We start from the raw sequence: 22,456 nt of genomic DNA, 5'->3' as shown, positions 1-22,456 counted from the left end.
AGTTGGCAGAGAACAGTTGTAGGATATGTCAACTGATTCCTAGCTATATAAAGTAATAAAGAAAGCAGAATTTGGCAAGATTGAATTTTTGAATTCTTTCTAGTTTCCTATGGTACCTCAACTATGAAAGATGTATTCTAACAACAGTGTAAGGTAGCCCTACCGCCTTTGCATAATAAATAGTGGGGAGGCTCTGAAGGACCCCCCCAAGAACTTCCTTATGAAGTTGTTTTGTAATGACCTTCTCATCCAACTCCTATATTTCAGCCCCGTACAGTATCTGCTATCACCTTAAATGCAGGGGTTACCAAGTCCCTCCTTTAGAATAAAATAAATGTCAAAATAACACCCATGGGACAGTTCCAAAGGCAGTAGATATCTGCTTTTCATAAAAGGGACTATTTAAAGTCAGATATATATGTCCATTAATTGTCCATCTTTTTTATTATTAATTTTTTTTTGTTACATAAACAACACATGCCCACACCAGTGGGAAAAGAAAAAATCAAAACACACACACACAAAAAAAAACAAGGCAGGGAAAAAAAGAAAAAAAAAGAAAAAAAAGAACACAGGTATATATTATAAAAAAGTATATCAGCTGGTTACAACATGTTTTGGTGCATCTCTTCCATTAATTCATATTAATTCAAATATCTTAACTCAAATGTTTACCATATTGACATCATTATACCTCCACTTTTAGTTGACTACAGTTATTTAAACATCTTTCATCCTTAATTATGCCAAAGATTTAATCCATAACCACATGCTAGCATTTCATTTACTTGTTTGTAAAATCCTCTATTAACATCAAATCCTCATATCCTGTTTTAGCTAAACATCCATAATATTTAATCTCAAAAATTCCATCTTCCATGTATATAGTTTCTTATCATTCTCCTTTCTTTATGTAATTATATCATATATCATAACATTTTCCCCATATTAGTTAACATTTAACTGTATATAGTTTTATTTTATTTTTTAATAGTGATAATTATTGTGATTAGTTACCTTTGTATATGGTCCAAAAATATTTCTAACCTTCCCTTCTCATAACCAATTATTATTTATCATATCAACTCCACATTATATACGTTACTATCATTATCAATTATTATTCAACTATGTCTATTACAAATAAAAATAATTAGGTTTAGCTAATTTTGAATTGTATTCTTCCATCTATCAGCCTGTGTCTCTCCAATAACAAAACCTCCTTAATCCTATTGCCATTCGAGGATCAAGTTCTCCAAACGTCTTTATAAGCAAGTCCAAACAAGAAGATCTTCGCACCTTTTTGCTTAAGATGTCTCTCATATAATGTCGTTGTCCTACGCTTGTTGCACTTTTCAACTTGTCTTTAATTCTCAGTGGTGGTATCGAAAGATTTGCAAATGATGTTTCATAAAGTATAAATTCTTTAATGCTTCTCATTCCTCCTGCGCTCTGTCTTTTGAAATATATCTTCTGTATGGCTGCCCCCCCTTCAAACGTTGCATCTCTTTCTCCCTCCGAAGTAAACCAGATGCCCGGAGTGTCAGCAAATTGAGAATCTTTAAACCAGATGCCCGGAATGTCAGCAAATTGAGAATCTTCATTTCTGACATCCTCCGTTTGTATTTCAGGAACATTCAAACATTCAACATTCTCACTTTTTTCTTCATATTTTGATGTTAAAAACAGCAAATAGTCCAGTTTTTTTTCAAATCTGTCATACATGTCAGACAGCTTTTGTAATGCGGAAAAAATCATTTGAAATGAATCATTTGAAACTTGCACAGACGCCATGTTTGTGATGCAGTTAATATTTTTCCTTTAGAGGCTTTAAGGTATTTGCAAGTAAAAACAAGCTGGGAGCTGTACAATCTTATCTGATCTTAGACCAACCCAGCCAAGCAATAAAAGTGTCAAGTTGTAGTGAGCCAAATTATAGTAAATTGGTTTACAGCCCACTTACAGAGAGTCAGAGGAGATGTTGAAGTAATCTTTCCTTTGTCCATGTAAGTAGCATTTAAAACATTTAAGAAATAGGGTAACCACCGTCCATGAACCCATAAAAAGATCCAATTCGCCGCTAGATTCTTCTGTTCTTTGGTTTCAATTAGCTTAAATTTTTATGCGGACTGTGTCTCTCTGAGTAATAAAATCATCTTACCAGCTGGAAACACTCACGCCATTCTTAGGGGCAACCTGCAGTTTCGGTTAGCTTACAGCTAATCCAGAAGTCACTGGCAAAGGAGGTTAAATTCCAGCCCCCCATGGACTTTGCGAACGTCTCTGGGGTCACTGGGTCTCCTCCTACCTTTCACTGTCTCTCCGGGACAGCTTGGGTCCGAAAAGGACCATCCAATTTCCTTCGGAATAGAGGAATTTCAGGAATAGCCTGAAAATCTGTCTTCTCACTGCTAAGCCTCGCCTTCTTCCCTATTGTCCATCTTTTTTAATATTACTTTTGCCAGAAACTACTACTTTTATTTTATTATATGTTATCCTCAGTTTTTCATCACAGAGAAAATGGCCAATCTGACAAGTAATCTTTAAAGGTCTATTTTGGTATATGAAAAAGAGTAATCTTCAAAGAACTATTTCAGTATATGAAAAAGAGCCATATCATCAGCATACATTAATACTGGAATTGTCTGTCCATTGAGTGAGGGAGAGGAAAAATGTTGCTATTTCATGACCACTGCTGTATTATTAATATCAAAGTTAAATAAGAAGGGAGCAAGTAAACAGCCATTATGGTCCATTCTTACTCTAGCTGCAATGTCAGTATGCAGTCAAAAATGTTGTTTATACAGGTGCCTTTTGATATCTTCTTCCATAATCAAGGCATGTCAATTGAATCAAAGGCAGAGATGAAGTCAGTAAAAGTGACATACACTTGTTTTGTATGCACATTGGCATATTTTTGAATGAGGGTCTTCAGAACAGCACAGTTATCCTTAACTTAACCTTAACTTTGCTGCCATAGGAACTCTGCCATCTATCAATGTTAAAGTCCCAGGCAATCATGAGAAGGTACTGTTTTCCTGGACTACCTTCGGTCATTTGAAGCATGTAAACTGGAACGACCACTAATAGATGCAACTCCCTGAATTGTTTGGTTTACCTCTGTAAGGAGAAAATCTGCATATTATAATATAATAATAATGGGTACTTATCCGCCTGAATAAAATAAATCATATTAATAGTATGCATGACTAAATGTAACAAGATAGGGAATCAATTTCTATATTCATAGTATTGTTTAATTTACACTGTTATTGTAGGCTTTTACTTAAAGCTGCAAATTATAGCTTGCTAGTTGCTATTATTTTGTTGTCTAGAGTTGAGTTACTTTCACTCTGCAAAACCAAATGTATAATGAACCATAAAGATGGGAAAATAATAAGTGGGGGGAAGTTTTGTGTAAAGAAAGACTTTTGGTTTTAAAGTTAATTTGGACCATGTTTGTTTAATCTAAATTGCAAACCTGAGCTGCCAAGATTCAGCTGATCAGTAGTTGACAGCACAGAAACTCTTTGCTAGAAACTGGAAGAGTGTGAATTCTACTCCTGCCTTAGGCATGATGACAGCTGGTTGACCTGGGACTGGTCACTTACCCTCAGCCCTAGGAAGGAGGCAATGGCAAACAATATCTGAAAAACCTTCAAGGATTAGTGCAAGCAATCACCAGGTCTCAAAGATGACTCCAAGGCACGATATTTTTAAAAAAACAAGTCAGGGAGTAGCAAAATAATTAGCAAAAAGTAGGAAAGCAAAGCAGAGCTGCTCCACTTTTTTTGACTGTCTTACAAAATGTTGGCCTCCTTTTAGTGGATGAACAGGCTATTTATGATATAATAGTTGAAAATCTAGCAGAACTCCTCAAAATGACAGTTGGTCCTGTTTAGATATCAACATAGCCTGCCAATTCAAACATAGCATTTGAATTTTGGAGCTCCTGGGTTTGCAAGCTCTGTGTGACAGAATGTAAGCCCTCCTGTATGTCTGATATATATTTGAAATGACTGTTGTCCTTTTATATTTAATAAGTTTAACAATATGATTAATTTTATGTAATAAATATTATTATATAGATTTTTTCTGTATACTAGATGTTTTTGCTATTTTTGTTTATTTTATCATATAATATTGCATAATCATTATTTATATTTTTTCTTGGCGATGTAGACTGTTTTCTTTCATATTTGTTATTTTAACAAGTAAATTAAGAAAACAATTATTTTTAATAAAACTTATTTCCTTATTGTGGGGTGACATCCAGGATAACTATGGGGAGACATTGACAAAATCCAGGTCATGGATGTGACTATCAATCCTGCCCCTTTTTACATGCCTGATGCACCTTTAAAAGAAGTGAGACTTTCATGTGTTCACAATCATCATCCTGACTTTTTAACTCCCCTGCTCCACAACCTTTACAGATGACTTTAGACAACTAACATAATTGGTGCTTATTATTTCATATCTATTTTTGTTATCTCTCTAGTAGCTCTCCTTCTTGATTCGAGAAAATTTCATGAGAGGGTGTCCTTCAAGTACAAGCTGAAATTTTGGATTTTATGGAAAGTTAAGAGTATTGAAACATTGGTTATGCAATTAAGCTTACTGTCAGACACTTTCACTGACATCAGATACTCTTCAACTAAGAGAAGTGTTGGAAGATGTCTGTGTGTGTAAGTATGTATTCCTTTAGAAACAAAAATCCAAAACAATTGTATAGTATAGAGGAGTAATTTCTTCACAATATTAGCTTTAACATGGGTAATAAAGAAAGTCAGTCAGTACCAATATCATAGTCAAAATAAGTATCCAGTTGTTTAGTGAGTCCATTGCTCATTTCATAATAAGATATATGTTGTACATATGCAAGAAAAAACAAGAAAAAATCCACATCAATCAGCAGAACTTTTTTCCCAAATATTTCTTTGAAGGAAGCTGCCAATTCTTCTTTTTATTGGATCTGTTTGACAAATTCAGAATCCATGAATCACAGTCTGCAAAAGAAACTGATTTTAATTTATAAAACATTTAGCAACAGCTGTAGTGATAACACCCTTTCAGAATAGAGATTTATGTGCAGGAACATTCCAAAGATTTGTGGGTATCTCCCATGTGTGGCAAAGCAGAAATTGTCTTTTGGTTAATGACTGATTACAGTAGACACTTTTTAATCATATTTTTACAGTGGGAGTTTTTAAAGGGCACATGGGAGTCAGGTATGCAGTTTTCATTTAAGCTGAATTGTGAGCTTTTGTTTCTGTTTAATCATTTTCCAAGCTCACAGCTGCAATATATATATAATTGGGGCATACCAGGGGTTGTACTATATATATATATTTATTTATTTATCAGCATAAATATTACAAACACACACACACACACACACACACACACACACACACACACACACACACACACACACACATATATATATATATATATATATATATATATATATATATATATATATATATATATATTAGTGTCACAACCCCTGGTAAGCCCCAATTATGGGAGGAAGCTAACTGCTTGCATCATCTGTCATTCGGCTCGTCACAAGAGTCCATCACGACAGAAACCCAATATTTTTACTGTTGCCTTTGTTATATTTGTGTTTTTTTATTTGTGCTGATAAATAAATAAAGGGAGACTAGTATAGATCTATTTCAAGCTATTTAGCTCTCATCAGCTAGCCATACCCTTATTTATCAGCACAAATAAACACACACACACACACACACACACACACACACACACACACACACACACACACATATATATATATATATATATATATATATATATATATATATATATATTATATATATTCACTTTTTAATAAACCTGTACCAAATGAATTCTAGAAAATTCTTCTAGAAACTAGAAGAAAAGACTTTGAGGCTACCTGCAGTCCTAGAGCTACAGGTTATCCAAACTTGCCATGAACTATAAATTAATACATTATGAAGAACAGCATTCATCAGAAATGAATGAAATCATCTCCTAAAAGCAAGCTAACCAGCCAGCGGTCAAATAATCTATTAGTTGCTCTTTCTGTGTTTCTGAGAGCAGAAGAATGAAATACATTTAGATAGTATTGGCTGTATGTTGAACAGAGCTCATCCATCATTTCCGTCTGATCTTGGCATCTCTATTCTTCAGACAGAACAACCCAAGTTGGAAAGCAACATGTAGGTCAGTTAAAACCCAATCTGTGCTAGTGTCACAATATGTTACATTTATTTTGGAAACATATTTAGTTTTTAAGAATATTAAGGTTATTTGATTTACATAAGAAGCAGAGATATGTGTTGTGAGAGATCTATTTTTCCATCATAGCATTCTAAGACATGTAAATCTGCAAAACAAACAAAGAGACTCCATCTTTCTCTATAAACCCATTGGAATCCTTCCTTTTAAACATGCACTTATAGAGAAATATTAGTGCATTATCATAGGTTATAAAATGTGAATATATATGTATATTTAAAAAGAATTGCATAATATTTGGTAAAACAAATCAAATGCTATTGGACAAACATTTTTCATTTGATTGCTTATTAGTACAATTTGATTGCTTATTAGTAACCTGTGACTTACTATAGTATGACATAATATAATATGACATAATATAATATGTCATAACACGACATGACATGACATAACATAACACATAATGATAATATATAATATAATACTTACAATGATTTATGTACTTATTAGTATGATTTGATTGCTTATTAGTAACCTATGAATATCACTAAGTGTTGTATCTTATGATTCTTGATGAATGTATTTAATTTTTCCTTTTGTACACTGAGAGCATTCTATTCTATTCTATTTAACCATCCTGTTTTAGAGCTTTCAACAGATCTACCACATCTCATGAATTATTTAAAGTTATTTCTTTCCTCTACATAGTACTGATTAAACCAGGAATTTGTTTTCCTTGTGAGTGAGAGAAAGTATACTTTCAATCATATTTATAAAGGGAAACCAATTTCAAAATATCCCATCTGGAACATAGAAGGTCTCTCTCTTAGGATGTACAGTATTTGCTGATGAAAATATGTTTCCCAAAAAGAGCAAGCAAGATTTTGCATTTAAAAACATTCTTGTTCAAAGACTTGGTATTAATTGAACCAAGACTTGGCAAACACACACACACACACACACACACACACACATATACACACATACATACATACATACATACATACGCATACATACATAATTTTAAAATAATGATTGTACCTCATAAATCTGAAAAGTAGATTAGTTTAAATTAAATTTTAAACAAAATTTGTTAAAGTAAAATAATTACAAACTGATGCTCATTTCACATTATTCTACAAATGAAGGCAAATATATGTGTCCCAGGATAATTTGCAAGATCCAATCCATAGGTTGAGTCTTCCGAATTTTCAAAATCATGCTGGAGCCCATCCTTGGGGAACTTCTCTCTACCAGAATATGGGCTTTGGGCTATTCTATGCTTCATATTTAGGTGGTGCCTTCCTGTTTTAACTCCTAGAAATTCACTTCACATAGAAATATGAAGAAATAATTTTTTTATTATTTTTTATTTTTTTATTTTATTAAAGGTTGTAAAAAAGACAAAGTTTACAAAATACAAAAAAAGAAATAGAACTCATTATATGTTTTACAACGCAAATGGCAAAAATTCATACATATATATACATAGTTCATCTCACCTTGCCTATCTGCATATCTACCTAAGGTAAGTAGGTAAAGGAAAAGGAAAAGAGGGAAGAAAAAAAAGAAAAAAAAGAGAAACAGTATGAAGCTAGATTACTAATTCTATGCAGGTATTCATAACATATATATTTTATATATAATTATTTGAACAAATCAGCAAGTATTTATTTATCATATTTTTAAATCAGCCATCTCCCTCACAGAGGGAGTCCGGCCAGTGTACAATAAATATTAAGATATGAAAGCAACATACAAAAGTTAAAAATTTAAATAGGCAATGATAATTATAACATTGTTTAAACATTAATTAAAAGGGGAAAGGAGGGCTTTCAGAATGCAAACCAGCCCAATATGCTCTTCTAGGCTTCATATGCAAGATCGCAGAGCCATGTTTTCACTCCTTTCCAGAAGATCGGGAGAATGAGTGCTTGTCTTGCCTCCAGATACAGAATATTCCACAGTCCAAGGAAACAACAGAGAAGGTTCTCTTTCTGGGCCCCTACCAGTTGGAATTTGTTTACTTATGAAGTTCCATTAGAATTCATTGGATATCATTCTGAAGGTATATGATGGCTCTGCAGAACTTCAGGTTAATTTTCCAATTGGTATTTCAGAACCATGATGTGGTGAGGGAAGATGGCATAGGTTTAGCCCATTAACCCCATCTTTTCCTTGGATCATGTTATGCAGAAAGCAGTTTCCACTCCCAGAAACACTGCTGCTTTAAAGAGGTGCATAAGGTGCTATTTTCATACCTCCACACCAGGGGTGAAATGCTGCTGGTTCAGACCAGTTCAGTAAAAAATGCTACTGGTTCGGGCAAACTGATATTTCTGACCATCAGCTGGGTGAGGATCAGCTGTGACGGGCGATTTATATTGGCTAGAATCATCAGATTTCCTGCTTTCTAGCTAATCTAAATTGCATGGCAAAGGAGATTCTCCCATCCTCGCTGTTCTACTTACTTTTGCAGACTCAGAAGGCTTCAAAATGTCCCTTTTTAGCGCTGCGCGGGCATGCCTAACACATGCATGCACATGCAAAGCGCACGCTCAGTAGCAGACTCACCAAACCAGTAGCAGACTTCAGAGGATTACACCACTGCTCTACACACATATCAAAACACATTTCTGAGCCCAAATATGCCCAGTTAAATACATATAGCATTGCGTATGTCATTCTCCTTTATTTGAAATAGTACATTCAATTAAAATTAAAAAGTGGCAAGGAATGTATTTTATAACTGGTGCTTTTAAGTAAACTCCCCTGGGAACCTTTTATGTATTATTTATTTTTGTGAGGCTTTTTGTCATTAAAAAAAATCCAGGTAAAACTATAATTTTATTTTTTTAGGTTTCAATAGCTTTACATTTTTATCAAGCCTGCTTCGGTCACAGCCATTCCTTGGTTATTTACTATTGTATTTCTGAAAGAACAAAGTTGCTGTTGAAACAATCTACCTATTTCAAAATGTGTTCATTCCTCCATATATATTCAAGTGTTATCCTACTATACCATAATAGGGGTGGGCAAGTTGGACACTAGCCATGGCCTCTAAAAGAAAGAAATCATTTAATGGAGCTCAATGTTCTTCCAGCTGAATTTGGTTTTTATTAATTGTACTGCCTACAATAAGGTAGAGTAAGAATAAAGCCAGCACATTTACAGTCCTATCATCTTGGTCCAGTGGAATTAGTTAATTCCATCCTTTGAAATGAGAGCCAAAATTTTGATCTTGCAAAGGGTAATCAAACATCCAATTGCCTCTCCTCTCCAAGCTTTATGGTTCAAAAACTGCATATTGTCAGCCCTTCTTCATTCAAAAATCAGGAAAGAAAATCACAGGATTCCATTTGTTGAAATCAAGTGTACTTTTACTAATTATAAATGAATAGAAGCTAAGCTAAGCTAAGTCTGGTTATTTAGGCGTGAAAGCGAATAATATATTGTATAATTCATCCCCCTCCCCTTGGCATCCCGTGTACAGTCCAATCATAATTCTCCCAAATGTCAGGTGTGAGATAACGTCGAAAGGCATCACCAGGATAGAATGCTGGATCGTTGGCCTTGGCGGGAAACACTCCTCCTCCACATGCACAGTAAGGTGGTCAGTCCAAAATCTAGAATCTTCCTCCAGCATAACAATGAGTCCCCTCCCAAATACCATGCCCCCCTCCCTGTTTCAATGGCAGCCGAAGCAGTAGCAAAGTGGAGGCAAAGCAGAGGCTGACATCCGGCCCTCCTCCAGAAAAAGGCGGTTAGATCTGCAGAACGACAAAACACAAACAGACAAACAACAAAACACGAAAAGGGGAGGAAGAGAGAGAAAAGAGAGAAAAATTTGTCAGGAAACCGGCCAAATCAGGGCTTGTCGGGATAAGTGGAATAGGCAGTGGTGGAACAGGCAGATGTAAAGACGAAGTGCGAGCAGCTTTATGAGGTTAACATGAAAAACAGGGTAAACCCGGTTGAGGTGTTTAGGCAGTTGCAGCTGAGCAGAAACAGGATTGATGATCTTGATAATAGGAAACGGGCCAACATATTTAGGCCCCAACGTCTTTGACTTCTGTGGAGTCTGAAGAAATCTGGTGGACAAACCTGATCACCAACCTTGTAATCATACGGCTTAGTCCGTTTCTTATCAGCCTGTTTCTTATGCGTGCTATGCGCAGCATCCAAAGTTTGGAGTGCTAAAGGCGAAACGCGCTGAAGGTGATCACTCCACTCAGACAGAGATGACACGGGGCTGCTCACGAGGAGCCTCAGGAATGGGCACAAAATCCTGGCCATACACCACCCGGAAAGGGATGAAGCCAGTGCTGCTATGCGGCAACAAGTCCACCCAATCATCTTGCTGGTAGTTGATGAAACAACGTAAATACTGTTCCAGAACAGAATTAGTCCTCTCACAAGCTCCATTAGTCTGCGGGTGGTGGGCGGAGCTTAAGCCCTGGGCGGAGCCAACTCGCTTCAGAAACTCCCTCCACAACACGGAGGTGAACTGTACACCCCTATCTGAAATGATGCCGTCGGGCACCCCATGTAAGTGGTAAATGTGGGAGATGAACATCTTAGTCGATACCTTTAACTTTGAATCTAATGGGGCACTAAATTTTAAACTTAAAGTGCTTTGAAGATCTGGTTTTTTGTTTGTTTGTTTTTCTTCGTTGCCTTTTAGCCCTTTTGATGTTTTTTTTAAACAATTAGTAATTAACAAACGCCACGGAACGGACTAAAACAAGCTGTAAACTACAAATTACAAGCCAACACTGCCATCTTGTGGACTCGAACTTTGTTATTAAAATCCCCCCTGTAATGCATTTGATTTACGTGTTTACGCAGCTGGGAACCTGTGAGATAAAACAGCAAAGCTGAGAGTGACCTTGGAGAGACTCTTATCTTAGGGGGGGGAAAAAAGAGTCCGGAAAAAATCATTTGTTTTAGCTTGTTGGCATCCTTTCATCTCCCAACACCATTCTCATATTACCGGCTGCGGAGACATCGACATTGAGTTTTTCTTTTTTGATCATCACCATCGACCTTTTGATCTTTTACATTTTTTTTCTTTTCTGTTTTGATTATTCTTTTTAACCTTTGGATCACCTCTTGACTATTTACATTTTTTCTGCTTTTTTCTTTTCTCACTTGTAACTGAAGCACCCCTTCTCCCCTTTTTGGAGGGGGGGTGTCTTCCTTTTCTTTTTTACTATTTCATATTCTCTTATTTATATATATATATTTATTGTACTCTTACTGCATTCCTTTCATCTTTGAAACAAAAAAAAGTTTCCTTTTCTTTCCTTCCTTTTCTCTCCCTTCTCTCTTTTCCTTCCCTTTCTCTTTTCCCCCCTTTTCTTATCTCCCCCCCTCTCCTCTGTGTACTTTACGTACTTAATCCACCATATTTATAACCCTCCACCCTCTAATACTAATTGGCTATGAGTAGAAAAGCAGCTGCCTCTGGCTTTACATCATCCCCTGCTCCCTCACCTGCGGGAGGCCAGAGGACAACACAGACGATGTCCCATCAGGAAAAAGAGAAGGAAGCCAACTTTGAAACACTTATACAAATGATGCAGAAAATGCAAGCAGGAAACGATACCCTTGTAAAAAAAATGGAGGCAATGGAACAACAAAACCAAAGCATAGTGCAAAAAGTTGATAATATGGAAGGAAAAGTAGAAAGTATACACAACTGGATGCTGAAATACGAAAATAGGATTCAAAAAATTGAAAATAAGATTCAAGAAGGAGAGAAGAAAACTGAAAAGCTAGAGATCAGACTAAGTGATGTAGAAAGAGAGAGCAGTGGAATATTAAGATGGGAGATGGACAGGTCTGAATTTTTTTTAAGATTTCAAAACATAGAAGAAGAAAAAGGAGAGGACTTAGTTCAGATAATTTCAAATATATTGATAGATGTTCTGGGGATGTCCCAGGACCAAATAAAAGAAACAATTGATGAGACTTTTAGAGTATACACAAGATATGCAATGAGAAATGCTCTTCCAAGGGAAGTGCATGTAAGATTTATTAAGAAAACAATTAAATCACAAATCTTACAGAAAATGAGAGATAGAAAATTAGAATATAAAGGTAAGGAGATTGTAGTACTCAAACAAATTCCAGGAGAGGTGAGAGAGAGGAGAAGAGAATATCAATTTCTGACTAAAGTATTGATAAAAAAAGGTGTTAACTACAGATGGCTCATACCGGAAGGTTTATTATGTACTTGGCAAGGACAAAGACACAGGATAGATACAACTGAGAAGGCAGAAGCTTTCTACGAAGAATACTTTAGAGAAACGGCGGAGAAAGCTGGGAAAGACGATGCAGTGATACAAATACTGGAACCACCTGTAACCGCGACTGAAAAAATAGAAGGAGCAGTAGTGGAAGTGAGAAAGAAGGGGAGACAGGGAATGGGAGCCGCAAAGAAAAACGAGAACCTAGATCTACTAGAGCGATAAACCCTGTATATAAAGTATAAACATGGAAGAAAGAAAAATGATTACAATTAACATTAATGGACTCAATTTGGTAACTAAAAGGAAGAAAGTATTCCATAAATTAGAGAAATTACAACTTGACATAATCTGTCTGCAAGAAGTACATATTCAAAAGAAATATGAACATTTACTAACTCAACCAAAGCTTGGGAAAATGTTTTCATCATTGGCAAATTGCAAGAAAAGAGGAGTGGTCTTCTATATTAAAGGCAACATCCCAACAAAAGTAGTATACGCAGAGGAAGAGGGAAGAATTTTGATGGTGGAAATTATGGATACCAAAAAGACACTCCTAATTGGAATCTACGCCCCCAATGAAAAACAAGATGAATTCTACAAAAAACTACACAAAAAAGTTTTGGAACTAGACTATGCTGATATTTGTATGATGGGAGACTTTAATGGCATTGTGAATCAAAATATGGACTATAAAACACATAAAACAAAAAAATTAAATAGGAAGCCTCTGCCGAAATCTTTTTTTAGGATGACAGATGAACTAAATTTAAAAGATATATGGAGAGAAAGAAACGCTAAAAAAGAACAATATACCTTCTACTCAAATAGACATTCTTCATTCTCTAGAATAGATATTATATGGGTTTCAGCGGAGTTGAGCTCCAACATAAAAGAATTTGAGATTGAAGCAAGTACCTAGGTGGACCACAATCCAATTTTAACTAAATGGAAAGGCCAAAGGGCAAGATCTAGCTGGACACTAAATAACACTATATTGAAAGAAAAAGAGTTTGTACAAAAAATGGAAAAAGAGCTAGTCCTTTTCCTTAAAGAAAATAGGAAAGAAGATACGTCGTTGCAGAATCTCTGGGACACAATGAAGGCTGTTATCAGAGGTTTGACAATAGATTACACAAGGAAGAGAAACTCAAAAAAAAGACAAATGCATAAAGCTCTAGACAATGACTATAAAATACTTGAAAGAGATCTACAGAGAGCGCCACAAAAAAAAAGATGTTAAAATAAAAATGGACATAATTAAAGACAAAATGGACCTATTAGAAAAGGAAGAACTGGCACAAAAAATTAGAGGTGCCAAACAGAATTATTTTGAAAATGCGAACAAACCAGGCAGGTGGTTAGCATATAAGATGAAAAAAGAGAGAGAAACAAAGAAAATACTTCAACTAAGAGATAAACAAGGAGAAATTCAATATGGAAATACCGAAAAAAAATATTATACATGACTACTATACATTATACATGGTCTCAAAATTATAAAATGACAATGTCTACTGCATATAGAGAAAACTTGTATAAGATGTTTTACAGGTGGCATCTACCCCCAACCAGAATTGCAAGAATGTTCAAGAATAAATCAGAAAAGTGTTGAAAATGTCACCAGATACCTGGTTCATACTACCACATGTGGTGGACTTGCATTGAAGCTAAAAGATACTGGACTAAAATCCACATGTGGTTGGAGAAAATGACACACAAACAAATAGAATTTAAACCAGAGGTCTTTTTATTGGGGATCATACCAGAAATCTACAACAAAGACTTAAAATATTTGATTGTAAATGTGTTAACAGCAGCCAGAATTGTATTTGCAAAAAACTGGAAAAATGAAACAATACCAGAACAGGAAAAAGTTATCCGAAAACTAATGGACTGTGCCGAAATGAGTAAATTGACATTTGAAATTAGAGAACAAGAGGATGAGCAATTTTATAAGATATGGGACTTGTTTTATCAATGGCTAAGGGAAAAAAAACAAAATTTTGGAAATGAAAAATGATACACTTATGCCTTAATTGGAAAAAGTAAATGATGATATAATTATGCTGTGAAATAATTCAACAATGATATAAGGAAGTACTAATATAAGGTCTGGTGATATAATGTATAAGGTTAAGAACTTACTATAATGATATTTCGCTGCTGATAAGGCAATTCTAATAGGGGAACAAATGAAAACTGGTATATATAGGCAGCGATGCCTTGTTGAACAATGAAGGAATAAGATCTCTGTTTGAAGGTATGAAATGCAAGATTAACAATGAATAGAGGTATATTCTCTGGGGGAAAACAATGCTAATGTTAACTGAATATATATTGTAGAAGGAAAATGAGACCTTTAGTTACATTAGAGGAAATATCTGAGATGGTAAATATTATTTGAAGATGTAGATGTTAAAACAACCGTAACCAAACGACATGCTGCATGTGATGATGTTTTTTTTTTCTTTTTTTTTTCTTTCCTTTTTGGACCTTTTTTTGTCCTTTTTGGCCTCCCCCCCTCCCCCTACCCTTTTTTTCCCCCTCTCTTGTTTTATTTTGTTGTTTTTTGTTTTTTAAACCCTAGCTTATTGTGGTGCTTATTAAATATACAACAGAGAGATACGGGATGTATAAACTTAGTAGGGATGCACCGGTGATTAAACGACATATTGTATGTGAAGATGGGTTTCCCCTCCCCCCCCTTTTTTCCCCATCCTCTCCCTTTCCCATTGTTGTCTGTGTAATAAAAAAAAAAAAACCCTTTCCAAATAGCAATAGCAATAGCAGTAGACTTATATACCGCTTCATAGGCCTTTCAGGCCTCTCTAAGCGGTTTACAGAGAGTCAGCATATTGCCCCCAACAATCTGGGTCCTCATTTTACCCACCTCGGAAGGATGGAAGGCTGAGTCAACCCTGAGCCGGTGAGATTTGAACCGCTGACCTGCTGATCTAGCAGTAGCCTGCAGTGCTACATTTAACCACTGCGCCACCTTGGCTCTTAATGTTTAATGTTTGTCAATGAATCTTCTCATCTCCTCCATTTCCCTAGGGGACATTGAATATATCTGGGGCTTGGGAAGCTTCACCCCGGGCAAAATATCAATGGTGCAATCAGTGGGTCTGTGGGGGGGGAGTTTAGTGAGAAGACTTCTCACTAAACACTCCCCTTAGATCCCAATATTCGTTCAGAATTTTCTCCTCCCCTTCGATCCTCTCCTGCCCCCTGGCTGCCAATGTGGGGCTAGAATAAGCAGGGTCTGGAGTCTCAACCTCCCTTCCAGGGGGTGCGCTAGTGCGAAGGCGTAACCACCCCTTCCTCCAGTTAATGCGAGGGTTCCATTTACAAAGCCAGGGGAGTCCCAAAATAAGGGGTCGGTCCATCCCAGGTTCCACAATAAAAGTGATTAATTCTTGATGGGTCCCCATTTTCATCTCTAAGGGCTCAGTAGAAAAATGAGCAGGGCCCCCTCCCGCAATAGCACCATCAATTTGGCAAAAAACAATAGGGGTTTTCAAAGTCCTCAATTTTAAGCCAAGTTTTTCCACCATTGCTGGACTTATCATACAGCGAGAACAACCCGAATCCAGTAGAGCTAAAAGTTTTTCAGTCGTGCCAGAAGGTGGCACTCTTACTTCAATTGGGATAAGCATGGGGCCCCTTTTTGGACTTACCCAGCAATGAGATTGTTCCTCATCTGATTCGTCAGACGAGCTGGAGCTAACGCCTCCCACCTCCTCTGGCTGGAAATGTTGGGGAACATTTTCAGTGGCGCACGCAGCCTCTGTCTTCTTGCCCGGGGCCTTACTTGCTCTTCCCTCTCTTCTGGGAGGGGGTGGAGCAGTTGGAGCCAATTTTACACGGCAATTCATGGCGCAATGGCCTTCCTTTCCGCAGTGGAAGCACGTGAAAGGCTTGGTTTTGCTGGAGAAACTCCCTTTTCCCTCACTTCTGGGGTAGAGGGGGGCTTTTGGAGCTGCTGGGTGGGATTTCTCCGCTTCTCCCTCTTTCATGCATTGAAGCCTGGCCAAATCCAACTCAACATCTGCTGCGTGTTCATACCAAGCAGTCACCCGGCAGGGAATGTGTCTGTTTATGGCACTGCTGGTATATTTCTTCATTCAATCCCTCAGCGAACTGATCCAGCAAAGGGTCTTCTGACCACCCCCTCATATAAGCTGACAACTGTTGAAATTCCTGGACATAATCTGCTACCGATCTATTTCCCTGTTTCAGGGCCATAAATTTCACCCGCCCACGTCTCTCGATCAGCGGGTCATCAAACCTCCTCTTCATGGCAGCAATAAAGTCATTAAAATTCCTCAGGAGAGGGGAATTGCATTTGTGTAAGCCCACCATCCATTCGGCCGCCTTTTTCTCTAAGGACATTAAGACCATTCTTACTTCATATCATCAGTCTCTAAATCAGGTCCATAAATTTCCATATAATTTCAGACCTGTATATTTCAGACCCCTCTTGGTAGGTTGTAGCTGCGGGTGGGGTGGAAATGACATTTAGCTTATTGTCAGCTTTTCTTCATTCAATAATCAGGAAAGAAAACCACAGGACTCCATTTGTTGATATCAAGTGTACTTTTACTAATTATAAATGAATAGATGTGAAGCTAAACTAAATCTGGTTAATTAGGCGCAAAAGCGAATAATATATTGTATAATCCATTCCCCTCCCCTTGGCATCCCATGCACAGTCCAATCATAATTCTCCCAAATGTCAGGTGTGAGATAACGTCGAAAGGCATCACCAGGAATGGAATGCTAGACCGTTGGCCTTGGCGGGAAACACTCCTCCTCCACATGCGCAGTAAGGTGGTCAGCTCAAAGTCTAGAATCTTCCTCCAGCACAACAATGATTCCCCTCCCAAATACCATGCCCCCCTCCCTGTTTCAATGACAGCCGAAGCAGAAGCAAAGTAGAGGCAAAGTGGAGGCTGACAGTTGATCTATATAGATCAGTATTCTGAGTAGTAATATTAATAGAATAAAAACATTTATTCATTTGTGATTAAATTTGTATGCTTAGTTTCTCTGTTTTTACTAATAATTCAAATAAATTTAGAAATTGAAAGGAGCTGCTAAGCTTTTCTGTCATAAAACTGCCCTCAGTTCAGGGAATCTTGCATCAAAAAAAGGATTATATGTTCATATTTTTACATATTTTTTAGTCTGGCAGCTAGTAATATGGCACTGATGAATTGGCATGCTATGTTCCCAAAAGGAAAGGAAAAAAATGTGAATATGCAGTATATATGTATCTCTTCAAAAGTGCAGCTATTAAAATAAAGTCATGTGATGTTTATTAAGAAGTAAGTCTATTGTGATAAGTTGAAATTTGCTCTCTGTTGTATATTTAGGATTGTAGCTATTATTATCAATTAAGGAAAAAAAAGACAGAAAATAGCTTAAGCCTGTGAAGAAAACAATAATGAGCTCAGCATGACACAACTTCTGAAAGGAAAAAAGAAAAGCTTAAATTGTTCCCCAGTATATGACATTATTGTTACACGCCTCTTTGCTGATGGATCAGATCAATTATAACATATTCGTAATAAAAAGCACTTTGTCCCAAAGGGAAATATTATTTATAGCTGAATATCATATATTCAGTAAAAGCTGAAAAGTATTCACCTTTCTTATCAATGTTAAAAGAATGGAAAGTTATTTTTTAAAAATTAATGTTATTATTTTCAGGATAGGGGGAAAACCTGGGAGGAAATTTTTGCACAATCAGGTTGTTCAGCAGAAGTACAGCCACTAACAATTTCTCAAGGAAGAAATGCACAATGTCATTCTTTCGTTCACCCTCAGCAAACTGCTACCGTGTTTCTCCAAAAATAAGACAAGGTCTTATTTTCTTTTGACCTCCGAAATAAGCATTTGGCTATTTTCGGGGAGGTCTTATTATTTTTGAGGTGCAGGAGGTGGCAAGCGTGGTCATGTCATTGCTGCTGCTGTGTTGCAACATTTTCAGCGAGGGCTTATTTTCAGGGTAGGCTTATTTTAGTTCATGCGCTCAAAAGCCTGATCGGGCTTATTATCTTGGGAGGTCTTGTTTTTGGGAAAACAAGGTAGATGTCAAACGTAGTATTTTGTAATTTAGGTCTGCTGGAGCTTATTCCGCAGTTGGCAAACCCTTCCAATCCACTTGAATCATGTAGCAGAAAGGTCTCCTGCCTTCTGGTCACTGCCATTGATGGTCATTTGTTTTTGGCTACAGGACTAGAGAAATAATGGAGCTTTTTGTAACACTTATAAGCTTGCTGATTGAACAATGAAATATTGAGCAGTGAAATGCTCAAAATGTTTAGCCCAGAGGTGTCAAACTCACGTTGTCACATTCTCGTTACGTATTGTGCCTTTCCCCTCTTTGCTAAACCAGGGGTGGGTGTGGCCAGCACATGACACATCTGGCCCACAGGCCATGGGTTTGACAACTCTATATTAGCCCATATGACAGGAATATCAGTGAAAGACTGATTGAGAGTCTCAAGTATGAGGGAGAGGATGGCTTATGTCTCTCAAAAGACCACACAGATGCTGCTTTTTTTCTCAGCACAGGCAGGACCAATAAAGGAACAGAGTAACTAATGAATCAGAGTAGTGATAAGTGCAATCCAGGTAGAACACCAGGCTACCATAGCCAAATAGTGAAGTAGTTGAAATTCGGAAAGGAGTTTCTTAAGTTAGATTCATGTCCCTATGGTTTATGCATGGGAGTCAAGTATCTTAAGATTGAAGTGCAAAAAAGGTCTTATATGGTCATAGTACTGTATAAACTAGTGAGAGTTATAGATCTTCATTTTCCCTAATTCTTTGAGGAGAAAAAGGATGGTGGTCAGGACAAGAGGAAATTTCACTAGGTATTTACATTTGTGTTTTTGCCATTTAGAGTTAGGCAAAGCTTCTTTACTGGGAAAGGAACTTACGACAGAAATAGCAAAAAATTTACACATTTGGAAACATAACTGTGCTGATAGGCAGAATTCTATGTAGGTTGCTTCAGCTTTTTCAAACCCAGTATGAGTTAAAATTATGACACAACAATAACAACAACAACAACAACAACAACAAAACAGAGGAATACCCCATATTAAGCAACATTTTTGTAATACTTCCAATGTAGCCTTTCTATGATATTTCAAACTATTCCATCTAAACAAATGTAGTTTATAAAATAGTGCCCATATACTGTATATAATTGTTTAGTTGCATTAAATTGGTACAATGTTCTTAATAAAATGAGATTTAATAGCTGAATATTTAATGACAACTTTAGAGAAAAATGTTATCATACTATTTTCTAAATGGTAGGAAATTATAACTAAACCTGTGGATAAAGGATAATCTTTACGTAGGAAATTATGACGCATGTTATTTGAATTTTTTTGTGTTTTATTTCAATTTTTCTCAGAAGAATCTATTCTAGGAAATGATGTCACTACAAGATCTCTCACCTATGTAGTGTTCCTAGCTGAATACAACTGCAGGTTTATTTAACATTCATAATTTTTATGGATAGTACATAGCTTGGAAGGATTTGTCCATGTAGAATATATGGCTTAATTCAATAGACTTCTTATGCACAATGAATTCCTCACCCCAAATTTCCTTGAATATCTTTCCAGATCTTCCAAGACAACAGACTTTGATCAGCAATATAGATACAATGAGTATTCAACTGTACATAATCAACTAGCTTGGATCCAAATTAGCTCAATATGTGTCAGCCTCCGCTTTGCTACTGCTTTGGCTGCCATTGAAACAGGGAGGGGGAATGGTATTTGGGAGGGGACTCATTGTTGTGCTGGAGGAAGATTCTAGATTTTGGACTGACCACCTTACTGTGCATGTGGAAGAGGAGTGTTTCCCACCAAGGCCAACGGTCCACATCAAAGAGTAGGGGGGGGGGGGCAGATGCCGCCGAATGGCAAAAGTCCCTCCCTTAACTGATGACCCTAAAACTTTAGGGCTTTTTATCATTCAGGTCTGGAATTATATGGAAATCTATGGACCTGATTTAGAAACTGATGATATGAAAGTAAAGATGGTCTTAATGTTCTTGGAGAAAAAAGCAGCCGAATGGATGGTGGGCCTACACAAATGCAATTCCCCTCTCCTGAGAAATTTCAATGACTTTATGGCTGCAATGAAGAGGAGGTTTGATGACCCGCTGATCGAGAGACGCGGGCGGGTGAAATTTATGGCCCTGAAACAGGGAAATAGATCGGTAGCAGATTATATCCAGGAATTTCAACAGTTGTCAGCCTATATGAGGGGGTGGTCAGAAGACGCTTTGTTGGATTAGTTCGCTGAGGGATTGAATGAAAAAATATACCAGCAGTGCATTAACAGACACATTCCCTTGCAGGGTGACTGCTTGGTATGAACATGCAGCAGAAGTTGAGTTGGATTTGGCCAGGCCTCAATGCATGAAAGAGGGAGAAGTGGAGAAATCCCCCCCAGCTGCTCCAAAAGCCCCCCTCCACCCCAGAAGTGAAGGAAAAGGAAGCTTCACCAGCAAAACCAAGTCTTTCACGTGTTTCCGCTGCAGAAAGGAAGGCCATTGTGCCATGAATTGCCACGTAAAAATGGCTCAGACCTCTCCACCCCCTCCCCGAAGAGAGGGAAGAGCAAGTAAGGCCCCGGGCAAGAAGACAGAGGCTGCGTGCGCCGCTGAAAATGTTCCCCAACATTTCCAGCCAGAGGAGGAGGGAGACCTTAGTTCCAGTTCGTCTGACGAATCAGATGAGGAACCGTCTCATAGTTGGGTAAGTTCAAACACAGGCCCCATGCTTATCCCAATTGAGCTAAGAGTGCCACCTTCTGGCACGACTGAAAAACTTTTAGCTCTACTGGATTCGGGTTGTTCTCGCTGTATGATAAGTCCTGCAATGGTGGAGAAACTTGGCTTAAAATTGAGGACTTTGAAAACCCCCATTTTTTTTTTGCCAAATTGATGGTTCTATTGCAGGAGGGGGCCCTGCTCATTTTTCTACTGAGCCCTTAGAGATGAAAATGGGGACCCATCAAGAATTAATCATTTTTATTGTGGAACCTGGGATGGACCGATCCCTTATTTTGGGACTCCCCTGGCTTCGTAAGTGGAACCCTCGCATTAACTGGGGAAAGGGGTGGCTACGTATTCACACCAGCACACCCCCTGAATGGGGTTTGGAGACTCCAGATCCTGCTGATTCTAGCCCCGCGTTGGCCGCCAGGGGGCAGGAGAGGATCGAAGGGGAGGAGAAAATTCTGAAAGAATATTGGGACCTAAGGGGAGTGTTTAGTGAGAAATCTTCTGATAAACTCCCCCCCCCCACAGGCCCACTGATTGCACCATTGATATTTTGCCTGGGGTTAAGCTTCCCAAGCCCCAGATATATTCAATGTCCCCTAGGGAGATGGAGGAAATGAGAAGATTCATTGATAAAAATCTGGAAAGGGGATTTATAGAACCGGCTAGACCCAAGGTGGCGGCTCCTGTGCTATTCAGAGAGAAGAAAGATGGCTCTCTTCGTCTGTGTGTGAATTTTAAGAACCTTAACAGGATATCGGCCCATAACCTCTATCCACTGCCACTGATGAAGGACATGCTGGCCCAATTGGGGAAGGGCCACATTTTCACTAAACTGGACTTGAGGGAAGCTTACTATAGGGTCCGTATAAAAGAGGGGACGAATGGAAAACAGCTTTCAATTGCCCCCTTGGCTGTTTCCAATTTCATGTGATGCCTTTTGACCTACAGGGGGCACCTGCGGTCTTCATGCAGTTGATTAATGAGGTGTTACATGACCATCTTTACAAAGGCATTATCGTATATTTAGATGATATCCTTATTTACACGGAAACACGTGAGGAACACATAAAACTGGTTCATAACGTTCTGAAGAAACTTTGGGCCGCGGAGCTTTACGCCAAATTGTCCAAATGTGAATTCCATCAGGAGAAGGTTG

The sequence above is a fragment of the Thamnophis elegans genome, chromosome 8, assembly GCF_009769535.1.
Source record: "Thamnophis elegans isolate rThaEle1 chromosome 8, rThaEle1.pri, whole genome shotgun sequence".
Taxonomy (NCBI): domain Eukaryota; kingdom Metazoa; phylum Chordata; class Lepidosauria; order Squamata; family Colubridae; genus Thamnophis; species Thamnophis elegans.
The sequence above is the reverse complement of the archived record's forward strand: the minus strand, read 5'-3'. Positions refer to the sequence as shown.